Here is a 14,553-nt window from a genome sequence, read left to right as displayed (position 1 = left end):
AGTTATATAGGTACTTGGTTACAAACTGAAAGAACCATATGTGTTTTTTATATATAACTTTACTTTGAATAGCCACAGCTTTCTTTCTCTTATACTGATGGGACTAGTTGATGTATCATGAAAGTAAATTCTACAATACTTTTAAATGCTATCGCAAATAACTCTATAGATCCTAAATAATTTCATGTCCAAAATACAACAGATTCATTAAAATAATAAAGATAGTATTATGCAAACTTTTCTAAAACAAGACAAAAATTTTAAGACCTGCTAACGCAAAGCAATTATTTAAATATAATTGCAAAAGGATAGAGAAAATAAACCCACAAACATGATCTGGAGATTTTTATTTAACTATTCACATTATTAAACAGATGAAAAAGTATGAACAGAATCAACGTAAATAAAGAGACTATTAAACATTTTAAACGCACAGATCAATCAATCTGAAACAAAAGAAAAAATTCAATATTAATCATTTTCATTCATTAACAATTTAATTAAAACTATACAAAAATAAAATTACTTATCTTATGGATTAATGAGTGTAATTAATGAAATTCCGTTGCACAATAATATTTTTACATTTCTACCTGTCACTGCATGAATCAACTAATCTCTTGCAAGAAGAAAGTAAAACAATATAATTATATACGTTGCAAAAACCTAGTCATCATAAAATTATCACACATGTTGCTTGAAAGGTGGCATGAAAACAGAGGGCTAGTTTTTAAATCCACTTTCTATTATTACTAAATTTCACTGTTAATGCAATATTTCAACAAATGTTAAAAAATACTGGCATTACTCATCAAAGTATAGAAAGCTCAGTTGATGCAGAGGGTGAAAATAAGACTGCTGGAGCAGTAACTCAATGCCATGTAGACTGTGCAACAATGAAACTTTCTAGTTTAAACTAAACAAGTGCTAATTTTTATATTCTTAATGCAGAAAATCTCAACCAATTTTTTTTATGTATTATTTTAACAATCAAACAATTTTTTTTATGTATTATTTTAACACAGCAGTCATTATATACTATGCTCAGAATAAAAAGTGAACTATACAGGGAGAAGGGTTCCCATCGATCTGTAGCAGATGAGAATATTTATCAAAATGAATTACATGACCAAAAACAGAATAATTAATAAAATTTAATATATAAGATGAAATAGAAATTTTTGCTATAGTAGGAAAACAAAATTTATTATTAACGATATCACTTTACTACTTGCAAACATTTTATTGATTTATACACATGCAATGTTATAAAATGTAAGAGTGTAACAGATTTTGTATTTTCTTAACTTGATAGTTATTAAAAAAGCAGGTATAACTTTTTATAATGAAAATCTTTCAGCCTTTGAAAGTTTTACAAGAACCTATCATAAAATAATGAAACTATGAACCAGGATATGTTTTGTAAATATTCTGCTATACTTTACAGGCATATTACCCTCAAAAAAATAATGAAAGAATAATTTAATCTAAGCCTAAAACGCTTTCTTTTCGAGTTGTAGATAGCAAAGATTTTCCAAAATTTCTGTTTACAATTATTGAGCAAAGATAAGACCTCCTGACCTCTATCTTCACCAGTTTCTGAAAAAATTGAAGTAAAAACCAATAGAAGTGTAGTCAAAAAAGTTTCTATAAAGCTAAAGTTTTTTTTTTTACGTTTGATGCAAGTTTATTTTGTTAAAATTACAATTAAACAAAATTTTTTAAATTCTTATTGTACACTCATTTTTTAACTCTAATTTTACATTTTACAACATTTTCTCAGAAAGGCTACTGAAGATCTAATACTGCACGTACAACCACCAATTCAGCTCAATAATTTGTGTTGGTAGTCTTAGTATAAACTTTTAGAGCAGAAATTTGGGCAAAACAGTTTGCAAGCTGCAACTTGAAAACCAAGTGGTTTATATGAAATTTTTCAGTTACTTCAATGAGATGAATGCTTTCAATAGTATGTGTGATAAACTTCCTGTATATTTGAAATTTAAATTTTAATTAATTTTCTAAACATGTTCAACACAAGGTACAACATATGTATGTTGTCAAGTTTCTTTTACCTATGGGCTTCCACATGTAATGTGAATATGATGATGGAAGAACTTGTTGGCAACTAAAAAGAATCATTTATGTATTTATTAATTTCTCATTTAAGTATGTAAAAACAGCATCTTATAGTAGAAACTATTATAAAATATATACTTTTAATAATCTTTACAATTAAAGGAAAGTCAACGTACAAAAAAGGAATGAAGGCATCTCTACTTTGACCTTGCCCTCATCTTTCTCCTCTTCCGCTTCAACCTCCGCATACGCTTCTTCCTCCACTGCAAACAAAATAATAGTGCATTATTATATCTAATTTCAATAAATAAATAAAATAACCTGTTGAATTTTATTCAATAACATTACCTGTAACATCATGATTTAACTCATACCTTAATATTTTATGGTATGACTTCACAGAGGAAAAAAACAATGCTTTTCTTCTCCATTAAAGAAGTAAACAATCTGCTCAAAATTTTTATGCAACGTCATTTCATTAACTTCACTCCCCTAAGAAATTATAATGTAGTTTTGACTACAACGGTTAGGGCAGAGCTTATTATCTAAGTACAACTTACTATTTTACTCCTATGTTGTTGGATGGTATTATGGATCAATTTTAAATATTTTCTAATTCTCCTGCTTGTATTTTATAATGATATAGTATTAAAAATAAATAAAAGAAAAAGAAACATAAAAAGAAATGTTACACTCAGGCAACAACTTTTTATGTAGTATATTGGCTCTCAGCTAGGTGGCGAACATGTTGCGCTAAATTCGGTCTACTTAATCACGAGAGCGCAAGCTACCGATTCCAGCAAGTTTTTGCTGGAACATATTAATTTGATCATAGAGTTTAAAAGCAATATTGACAACAGACCTCTGGGTAACATGGAAGATTTTAAATTAATAAAATCATGCAGACTGTGTACCTGTTAATCAGCATAAGGGTCACTATAAAGTTCCAACTACTAACGAAGTTGCTGTTTTACTGGTCAATGAAGATAAAGGACCTACAGAGAGATATAATTTTACATTGTCGTGATTGTCAAATGCAACGTGTGTCTGAGCTAACTATTAATGAACAAAATAAAAACTTCCTGGATGCAATTTTATGCTTATCGACTTATGGTATGAGAAAGCATCGACAATTTTTTACATTACAGAACTTATTTTATTAATATTGTGTTGACAATGATGGCCAAAATGATCACTGAAAGATTAACCTTTATTCGTAATAACAAAAAAAAATTATGTGCTGATTATTACATTCTTCTTAGAGATACTGCGTAATAAGACACCAATGTAAATGCTAACAACATGGGTCAAAGTGTCATACTTCCCTCATCTTTCACTGGTTCACAACGCATGAGAAATCTCAAGATTCTATGACATATGGGGTGTCATAGTTATTTATTTATAACTTACATGCAATCCTGAATGGCCAAAAATAAAACAACTACTCAATGGTCAAAAATCTACTGTTAAAGACAATATATTATTTCCAGAATTTTCCATTTGAAAATGAAAAACCTCCTAAACCTTATTAACAAAATAGAGATATTTGGTTCAATTAAATGCTATGCACTAAGTGTAATTAAATTAATGGGCAAATAACTTTTGTGCTTGCTGAAGACTTTTGGCAGCAAACATTCCAGGAGGAACTAGGGCTGATGTTCAGGCATGCCTTAAATCATCCATCACTCTTATGGAAATTTGTCCACAGTATTAACTAATATGAGAGTGTCTTGGGGGTGGAAATGCTAACTTTCCCTTACCACTACTAAACATTGAAAATTGGACTCTTCCTCACAATGATGGTCACATTTCTGTCGATGAAAAGATTGGCACTGTTGTGCATACAACAGATGTTGTCATTTCCAACATTTATCCAGAAATAAGTAAGATTTTACAAAAACCTTATGTGGCTTTGCGATAAACCTGCAGAAATTTTAACTCGTTTTAAGCTACAGTTTGGGGATGCTACATTGTCCCTGAGTGTACACTGGGCCTAACCAGTCCGCCTGTTGCCTTAATCCTTAAAATGCGTAGAAAAGGAAAGTCATGACTACATACCCAGTCAAAGTCTAAATCAGAAGTGGGTATCAGCTATGCTGAATACACTATCACAGATCATCTTAGCATTAGAAGAATTAGTGCTTGATGGGTTCCAAAGTTGTTGACCAGAAATCATAAGAGGGTCAGGTGGGAGAGATCTGTGGTTAGACTTCTGAATCAATTTCAGCAAGAAGAGCACAATTTTTAAGGTGAATTACAAGTGATGAGACATGGGTCCATCATTACACTCAGGGTCAAAAATTGTGGCAAAGGAGGAATGAGAGGACTGGCAGTGAAGGCCAAAATCAGCCTAACAAACACAAAAAGTTCTTGCAACGATTTTTTTGACTTAAGAGGAATACTCATTGATTCTTTCCACAACCAATAAATGGTCAATTCAGCTTACTAATCCGCCTACCTAAACAAAAGATGGGTATGTCTATCTCAGATATCATCTTTCTCCATGACATCATGACGCCCACTGCAATTTTAACAAGGGATAAATTGAAAAAATGCCCTGGGAAACCCTCCGCCACCTTCCCTACAATCTAGATTTTGCCCCCCCTGTGACTACTTTAACAGGCCACCCAGGGTTTTTTTTGAAATTAATTAAATCTAAAGGAAAAATCTTTGAAGTCTGCACTCTGTGAAACCTTAAATCATTATTCATCTAAATTTGTACAAATTATTTGGCATATTTCAGATATTTTATTACACAACTGAAATTTGCTAACAGTTTTAAAATTGCAGTTTAATATCGATAACTTAAAGAAACTATGGTGTGATCAACTGCCAATAATTGAATAGAAGGTTTTTATTGTGAATAGTAGTTATAAACTCCTGTAAGGTGGTAGTTGTGTATGCTACTCTGTAGTCTCAACTGAACTTGTCAAGTATAATAATGTTGAAAACTAATTATTATTATGATTGAATGAATGAAAAGGGTGAATGTAAGAAATATCCGAAGAAAAAAATTTATAACTATTATTTTCACATCACAGGTATTAAATTAGGAAATGAAAGCAGCTTTAGGGAACTGCCAGGTGGAGTCTGTACAGTGATTGAGGGGGGGGGGGGGCAAGCCCTGAATGGAAATTATTATTATACTTCTTATCCGAATAGTTATAGATATTTGAAAGGGTAAACTGAAAAAACTTTTTCCTGTGTTTTGATTTTACACCATTATTATATTGATGTCGTTATGCACAATTTTATACTGCAACTATTATTCTACTCTCATAGTTTCGTTTTCTAATTACGTTCCTGCTTTTTGCTAGTCACACTAGTCACAGACATAACTACAGTAGGACCTCTCTTAACCAGATAACTTTGGGGGGGGGGGGATGCCGGCTCAGATAATGAAATTCATGGTTATTAAAGACCTAAGTTTGTTCTTGAATTCAGGCAACAAACCATATTAGCACTGAATTGGTAGCAGCATAAGCCACTAATTAAAAATGATTAACCATATTATATATAATTTTATTCTATTGCATTTATTATAATAAAATCAGTAGTCACTAATCAACTTAGTTTGACTTTTTTAATGAAAAAGTATGTCACCTTCTGCCTTATCCGAGTAACATGAACCACAGCAGCACGATCAAGCCAGTTTCATACTATCGTTAAGTCAAGAAAAGAAATATTGTTCTTCTAAATACTGAACTACTTTCAGAAAAATACAGTCCCTTCGTTGAGGGAAATTTTTTCATTTTCATCAGTTGGTTCATCTATGTCACTGGAGATTTCATTAACCTCCTCTTCTGTAAACTTCTTAGAATCTCATCATAAATTTTAAATGTTGTTCCCTTGAATCTGATTCAACCAAGCAGCTGGAGTATTCAAAAAAGATTTTTACCAGAATGAGGAGGACAACCGAATAATGCCAATCCAGAAGAATCGCCGAATAATGCCCGTCAAGAAGAATAGTCTCTGTTGAGACAAGCTGACTGGAAGAAAATTAATATTCAAAAAAGGCTTATCTTACGTAACTAAAAAGAATTGCACAGACTTCAAATAAAAACAATTTAAAAGTTGGTTTATCAAAATTTGTTGATTTAAGACCTAAATTTTGTGTTCTGGCTGGTGAGTCAGGTACTCACTCTGTTTTTGTGAGTCTCCCATCAAAATGTAAAACTCATGTTATCTGCTCTAAAAATGAAATTTAATTATAAAATTCTCCTTTCAACCATGGTATGTGATTTAGAAAATGAAATGTGGATGCTGTCAGTGTGAAAAAAATCCAGGTACTAATGAAATGCTCAAGATACTGCAAGAAAGCTGGGATGATTTTGATTCTGAAATTATCTTTAACAGTGGGTTTCTGTTGACTAGTGTCAACTCAAATTCTTAATTTCAAGAGTACTTTGATAAACTTACTGAAAATTTAAATAATATAGAATGGAATCATTTTGTTGCAAAGAAACAAGCTAATTTCCTCAACATTAAAAAGGAAACTTGTTTGAGGGTGAATGTATTGAAATGGGAGACTTCTCTCAATATTTCCTTTTGTGATAAAGAAAATCACATCATATCACTGGTCAAAAACTTACACCACAGTAATTTATTTCTCATACATTAAAAAAGAGAAGGAAAATTACAATGCCAAAGCCACTGTGTGATTAGTGAGTACTTGAAGCACAATACTACACCGTTCTGCTTCCAAAAGCAAGTTTTAAACAAAGTAAAACATTTTATTTTTCTGATGGATCTCACAGCCCAGTATAAAAACAAAAAAATTTAATTTGTGCTACCATCAGGAAGATTTTAAAATCGCAGCTGAATGGCATTTTTTTTGCTTCATACCACGGAAAAGGATCATCTTTTCCATGAGCAAGCCTTCAAAGGACAGTCAACAACTTCTTACACCTTCTGAAATGTAAAATTATTGCATACAATAATAAAATATAACATTTATTTTTTTGCTATAATAAATATGTTCACGAGACTGAAGAAAACCTCAGTTCTTGTTATAAGGTAATTACAACAGTCTCAGAAACAAGAAGCTTTCACAGTTATATTCAAACAAGTCAGAAATGTAGTCTGAAAGACAGTGTAGTCAGTACACAAAGACAGTGTTTCAGATTGCTTTATAGGTTTACCAAAGCCAAAATGTAAGCATTATGTCTGCTGCATTATGATGGCAAATGGTGGTTAGACGAAGTCATTTAAGTCAAAATAGATGAAAATTAAGAGGAATATCGAATACACTATTTCCATCCGCAGGGTCCTAGTACTTCAAGGGATAATCAAACACAGGTTCAAATGGGAAATATTTTCAAGATTCTCACGCCTTCACAGCTTTCTCTATCAACTATTGGAAAATGGCCAGAGCACTCAGTTATGTTAGTTATCAAAAAGTGCATCATTAATTCATAACTTGTGAATTGAACAACTTGTTAATGTATTTGAATTATTTTATCATTTCGTAATTATTATTTTTCATTCTGCAATTGACTATTTATTAGTTATCAATATATTCATTCTCTTGATTTTAGAATTTTTAAAAAAATACATAACATCAGTATTTTTGGATACATTGTTTGCAGTTAGAAGGAATGATGTTTTTGGCTTCATTGCTCATCAACCCTTTGAGTAACAAAATAAATTTTATATGGTTTTAAAGTATTATAAAGAACTTACTGCTGTAAGAATTTCAGATTTTTGGCACCTGTCCCACAAATGGTTTTTGGACCCCAAAAATGAGATTTTTAAAATCTTACAATCCAGCGGTCATTTTTTTTTTTTTTTTTTTTTTTTAATTAAGGACACTCGGCAACGGTCCAATCCCTTTTTGTAAGTATTACTAGTACCCAAGAATTAAAAGGTAAAAAAGGCCTGTTGTTAACCTAAGCCCTTCATTATTTTGAGCCCAAAATTTGTAAATGTAACTTCAGAAACACTACAAGATTTGATTATATAACAAAATGAATTTTGAATTCACCAAGATGAAGTTCCATCTTTACTCTTTCCAAAAAGCCCCTTTTTGACCCTCTGTATGATGTAAAATAAGAATGCTTCAAGCTCATGGAAAAAGCGATGTAAATGGCTGTTTTTATCTGTTGGCGAGTAAGGAAATACTATTAAAGAAATTTTTTTTTTAAATAAAGAAAATATTTTTTGGCCACTGCACTGTGGGTAGTTATGATATACCAAATATCATGAAAATTAAAAACAGTGATCCACTGATCATTTGTTAAATTAAAATGGAATACCCCATATCCCAAAGGTTTTCTGTTTCCTGAAGCACGAGGAAACAGCATCATCTAAAGCATCTTGGACTGACTTCTTCAGCGTATATCGTTAAAAATAAAAACTTTTTGGGTACTTTTGAACAGTATTCAATTTCTTCTTTGTTCAGTTTCTAATCACTGGCAGTTGTTTCTCAGACACCAAACTCATAAGCAATATTTCTGATTGTTCGGGCATTTTATTTTTTAATCGCTTTAAAAGTTTTTGTCCATTAACACTACACCCTTCTACATTTTGTATTAGTAATATCTTTGTTACAACTAGCCATAACAACAGTAACCACAATACAGTACATATTACAGTGTAGGCAGATGCATACTAGAGACACACACCGAACTTTATGCATATAGTAGGTAACAGAAACTAAAGAGAATTTTATTGTTCTGTTTTACTACCACACACTGCAAATACGCAATACTAGTTACTACGTACAACAAATAATCTTCAGTAATTGGCTATAATAAAATTCATACATGGAATAAACTATTACTGCTATTCTACCATGGTGGCTAGTTATCTCGATTAAAGGAGGACCTACTGTAGTTTTATTCTCATTACATAAGGCAAAGTCATCTCAATCAATATTTGAAGGAATTATTGAAAAATTATGATATATATACAACAAAAATCATAATCTCCAAACATAAATGTAACTACTGATGATTTTAAACCTGCTTTAATATAAATGGATTCATGTTACAGTGTACTATATCAAAACACAAACATGCATGCGTGCGTGCATGCAGACAATATAGAAAGACTATATCAACGAAAGGTAATCAAATATGTCCCATTTTAGATACTGTAAATACCATTCTGTAGAGCGTTTAGCCAAATTTGTTTAAAATCCCACAATCTGATGACAATAACACAGTACTGTAAGTAAATAAATGTACATAAAAACAACCTACTAGAAACCTTCTTCAGAAAGATCTGCAAAAGTTCCAAAATAAGATTTTGCGACCTTTAAAAGTATCCTGATTAGTAGAAAGTCCTATTTTGATGAATAGTTAAGCTAAACCAGCTTCTGAATTTTAGGGGGAAAAAATTAGTTTTTAAATTTGGCCTAATTTTGATTTTTAATGAAATAATGTACACATCTCATTGTTAACAAGTCAAACCACTTTTACCTCACACATTTTTCAGCTGAAAGACTTCACTTATAAAACCATTACATTTTACTTCTCAGGTAGACCAAACAATCTTTTGAACAGAATTCACATAAGTAACAATAGTTTTTCTATTGCCCACAAAATGAAATTTCTAGACGTTTTATTAGATGAAAAGTTCTTGCAACAGGAAAGTGATTTTATTTGTAACTATCAATCCATAAACTGAAGCACCTAATAAGACGTTAAGGCTATCATGATTACTACTTTTACGCCTACATATATATTCTTGTATATAACCCCAATCTCTTGGGGCTCCCTAAAAATATTGAAATGGTAAAAAAAAATTAAAGACCGTCAGCAGATCATTATCTTACAGCCAAAAGTATCAATCGTGTAAATATACATTTAGAAATTAAATATGTTAACTTATTTATATTTACAAATATGCTATTTTTTCCAAAAAGAAGTCATTTATAACAATACCCAAATTGACAAATCATTTTTAAAAAAATCTTCTCTCCAATTTATTCAAAATAAGATTAAAAGATTTTCTTTTACAGACACAATATTACTTACTCTTTTGTTCAAAGCTAAATAATTAAAAAAAAAGATAAGAATTTTGATTGTTCATTTACATGTACAAACACAAGGTTTAATAAAAAAAACCCCATCCCTGAATTTTCCCGGTCATAACTGTTACATTTTTTGTTTGTACGCTTGTTCCTAACGATTTTTAGTTGGTAACCTTTTTGGATACTGTCGTTGCCTGATAAAAATAATAAGCGTGTTTTGGTATAGTTGACAATTTTTAACTTGTGGGAAAAATGGAACAAAAAATTTACATTAAATTTTACTTTAAGAATGGAATGAAGTGCAGCACTGTATAGGAAGAAATCTTGTATCATTATCAAAGCGTCAATAAGGATTACTACCAGGAAATTCTATGAAGATTGTGTGATGCACACGCCCAGACCAAATTTGTGGCCAAACAATTCATGGCAATTGCACCACGATAATGCACAACTTGCACTTTGATGCCTATGCTTCTGTATTCAGATGACATAGCCCCCTGTTAACTTACATATTGCAAACACTAGAGATAAAACAAATAATTGTTGAAGGAGCTAAAACACACCACACTGGATATTGCATTCCCAAGGTGAAAAACTAAAATTTTGCAATTTTTTTTCATCAAACCTCATATGTGCTCAAAATAATTGACATAGTGGCTTCCAAGTTATGAATTATCTGTATTAATTTATTTACCTTAGAATTACTTTGGAAGTGTTAAAATATAACTAGCATCACAGTCACAGCTTTGCACTGTGCATTTGGCTTCAGTTTCCAGTCAATTTTTTTATTCTGGTTTTTTAATCAGATGAAATATTACTCTTTGGATAAAGATATTTATCTTAAGAGTATTTCATAATCCCTTATCTACTGAATATTTTGTTTAATAGTCTGAAATGGGGAAAATTTCCAATCACTATTCAAAACTTTTTTACACCCCTTTCAAGGTAGAATTCCTAAAACTCTAAACTTAGTCGATATATGTACTTACACCATAAGAACAGGTAACAGTAGTTTTTGCTGGGCAATGATTATAAATCACTCATGATGTGTTTCATGCATCTAGATTAATATGAACTTTAAACACAATTATTTCTTATCTTACAATTTTTAATAATCTGTTTATCTTACTTTGATATGAACTATATAATGCATTATGTTCCAATCAGAATAAAAGATTTATTTCATAGGACTGGATATTGCAATCATATGGATTATGGGAATTTTTGTTCAACTTTTAAAAATACATATCACGATAACCTAGCATATTAATGAAGTTTCAATACGTGAAAAAATTACATACCAGAAAAATTTGCGGCAACACAACCCAAAATATACTGAATAATAAAAGTTATGCCCTTTTGAAAATGCATAACAATCTCATACTATGATTATACAGAAACCAAACTATATTTTGATGCTTAGTCCAACTGTACTAAACACTGCATCAAGGTAAAAGGCTAAAAAAAACTAGCCTACTTTTTCCACTCTTATTACATTATAACATAGTTAAAGCCAAATAAAAGTAACAATATGCTTGTCACAACACAAAAACCGAATAACTGAATTGTGGACATGCTGTTTCATCTAAATTTCGCTGTTAGATGCGATATAAATTTTACTACTTTACATACAAAAAATGGTACTTGCGTATTAACGCCACCGCAGCTACAGCTTTATTTAAAAACCAAGTAGTCAATTGGATTTCGGTGGAAAATGAACAGTCTCTTTATTAATTATAATAAATGGTTATTTATATTTATTTATTTTATAAATATAATTTAACCAAACTTAACCTTGACTAATTAACACCGTAATTTTTTGAGTATATTTAATAAATTCAGTAATTATTGCAATTACTTATTATTTAAATAATTATAACACTCCTGTTAATTAGTCAAGATTAGCGAGCGAAGCAAGCGTAGGTTAAGTTTGGTTAAATTATATTTATAAAATAAATAACCATTTATTAAAACTAATAAAGAGACTGCATTGAATCAACTCTAAGGTTACGGTTTATATATCTATTGAAGGACAGAATGCTTTTGTTCTTAATATTTAAAATTTAAATCAAATTCTGGGATGAGGCAGCACAACTGAAATTTATGCGACTTCAAATTAAGATTTCTTGGACTTAGTAGTGACTATTAGAAATACTATTTTACTTTATATGAATGCATGTACTTTAATCAAAACAAGTGAAGCCAATAAATAAACCAATGTTACCACTATTACCAAATTTCTTAGTGTAATTAGGATAAAATTTTATTACACTTCTTATAATACTATATACGGTACTTGCGTATTAACGCCACCGCAGCTACAGCTTTATTTAAAAACAAAGTAGTCCGGATTTCGGTGGAAAATGGGCTGATATAGAGTTTAGTCTCTTTATTAATTTTAATAAATGGTTATTTATATTTATTTATTTTATAAATATAATTTAACCAAACTTAACCTACACTTGCTAACCTTGACTAATTAACAGGAGTGTTTTTATTATTTAAATAATTGCAATAATTACTGAATTTATTAAATATATAATCAAAAAATTACGGTGTTATTAGTCAAGGTTAGCGAGCGAAGGTTAAGGTTTGGTTAAATTATATTTATAAAATAAATAAATATAAGTAACCATTTATTATAATTAATAAAGAGACAGTTAATAAAGAGACAGTTAATAAAGAGACAAAAGTACATTATATACTTGTAATAGTTAAGTTAATATACTAAGGGTCAGGAAAGCACAAGATCTAAATGTCAGAAAGCAGGTGACCTGTGTAAGGTTTCAGTTCGCACCACATTATCAGTAGTACTCTTACATCAATTAGCAGTTTTGTGAGTTATCAAGACCTGGTCAGATGCTAATCAGTTTTTAAATAGGGATGGATTACAAACGAATGGCAATCTTTAACAGGCCACTTTATTGAATTTTTGTTTGAACTGAGTTATAACAGAGACTACAACAACATGTGCTATTCCATCACATGCACATGACATATAAATCACCTTAGAACAACACGATCAGTCTCATCTTCCACAGCTGACTAGTCTACTGCTAACTACTACTAAGGTTTAATTTATTCCTCTCTCTACATAAATTATCTGAAATGGTTGCCATAAATCACAAAACTGATTACTGGTCGACTAGACTAGTAAAATCACTGCACAAACTTTAACCTTGCACAGGTCAATTGCTTTCTGACTTAGATCTTGGTATTTTCCTGATCCTACACATATCTACTGTGGTATATTAAAGTCTGTTAAAGGTTAAGTCGAACAAGTAACTGGTTAGAATTTCCATCGTTTAAATGTTTAACAAATCAGATCCATATATAAATTACAAACAAACCATGAATTTACAGACTAACCATTAATGTTCTTATATTCATACAGTAATCAAATGCAGATTTCTGTATAATCCAAAAAACACGTTTCACAAACAACCAAAAACATGCAAAACTATAATATATGTAATATTAAATTTGATACCATCTACTTATTTAAAATAATATATAAGGTTATATGAACGCACTCTGCTTTACATTTATGGGAAATCATATGAATTGCTAATTTTCACAAATACATAATCCTCCAGTTACACTAACTAAAGGGTGCGTGAAAATATGGTTCTGCATCACGTTTTAAACAAAGTAAATCTTGTGGGTAAAAAAAATTACAGAAATTTTAATTTTCTGTAAACTTAAATACTTTTAGTCTAATGTTTGTACGAAGCAAGACAAATTCAACCAGTAGAACTCTAATCGAATACATTAAATATTACCACACGCGATTCTTGCAACGTGTTATAAGATTCAAAATAACACCAATAAAAACTTAAATAAATTACGTATTTAATTAAATAAATTACGTTTTTATTTACAAGTTAAATCATGGAGTCACAGAGAATAGTTTATATCAAACGGAATGTTCAAGTATGAAAACGTGGTTTTCTCAGGTATTATACGCGGATACAAAATAATATGAATTAACAAGAAAAAATAACCCAATTAAAATAGTAAATAATTAAACTACATAGTTCAAACATTTTACAAGATATTCTCACCTTAGCTCTCATTTCTGGAAGAGGTAAATTGAAATACTACTCCCAGCAACAAACAGAAACCTTTACCATCCAATACTTCTTCAACGAAGAAATGCTTGTACGGATGCGGAAAGAAACTTAATACAAAATCAGTGCTACCATTATGTTTTCAAATTATGCAGGCCATTTCGTTCAATGTTTTCAAAATTTTATCGCTTCTATTTAAAATAAACTTTTATGGCATAACTCTAAAAATAATAACTCAACTAAAAATTTATGCCAATTTTAATTTAAGGCAATTTTTTATAGAAAATTCAGTGAAAGTTGACGAATGATTTGTAATCTCAATTACGATAAATATGGATTGCGAAATTCATTTTCACATGATGAATAATCAATCAGTATACAATTATTAAAAATAATGAAGTAAAATATTAATTGCCATAGTCCGAATGA

At 30.4% G+C, this 14,553-nt stretch overlaps 1 long non-coding RNA gene across 1 annotated transcript; it reads right to left on the bottom strand.

The window, feature by feature from the left end:
* Positions 1–332: 332 nt before the first annotated feature.
* LOC142319248 (uncharacterized) lies at positions 333–14,274 on the bottom strand. Its single transcript, XR_012755147.1, has 3 exons — positions 14,119–14,274; positions 2,256–2,342; positions 333–446 (listed from the first exon to the last, which is right to left on the bottom strand). It is a non-coding gene; the product is annotated as an uncharacterized LOC142319248 (long non-coding RNA).
* Positions 14,275–14,553: the final 279 nt, after the last annotated feature.

Source organism: Lycorma delicatula, chromosome 2 (assembly GCF_047948215.1).
Source record: "Lycorma delicatula isolate Av1 chromosome 2, ASM4794821v1, whole genome shotgun sequence".
In the NCBI taxonomy this organism is placed as follows: domain Eukaryota; kingdom Metazoa; phylum Arthropoda; class Insecta; order Hemiptera; family Fulgoridae; genus Lycorma; species Lycorma delicatula.
Note: the sequence above shows the minus strand (reverse complement) of the source record. Positions and strands in the feature narration are given on the sequence as shown.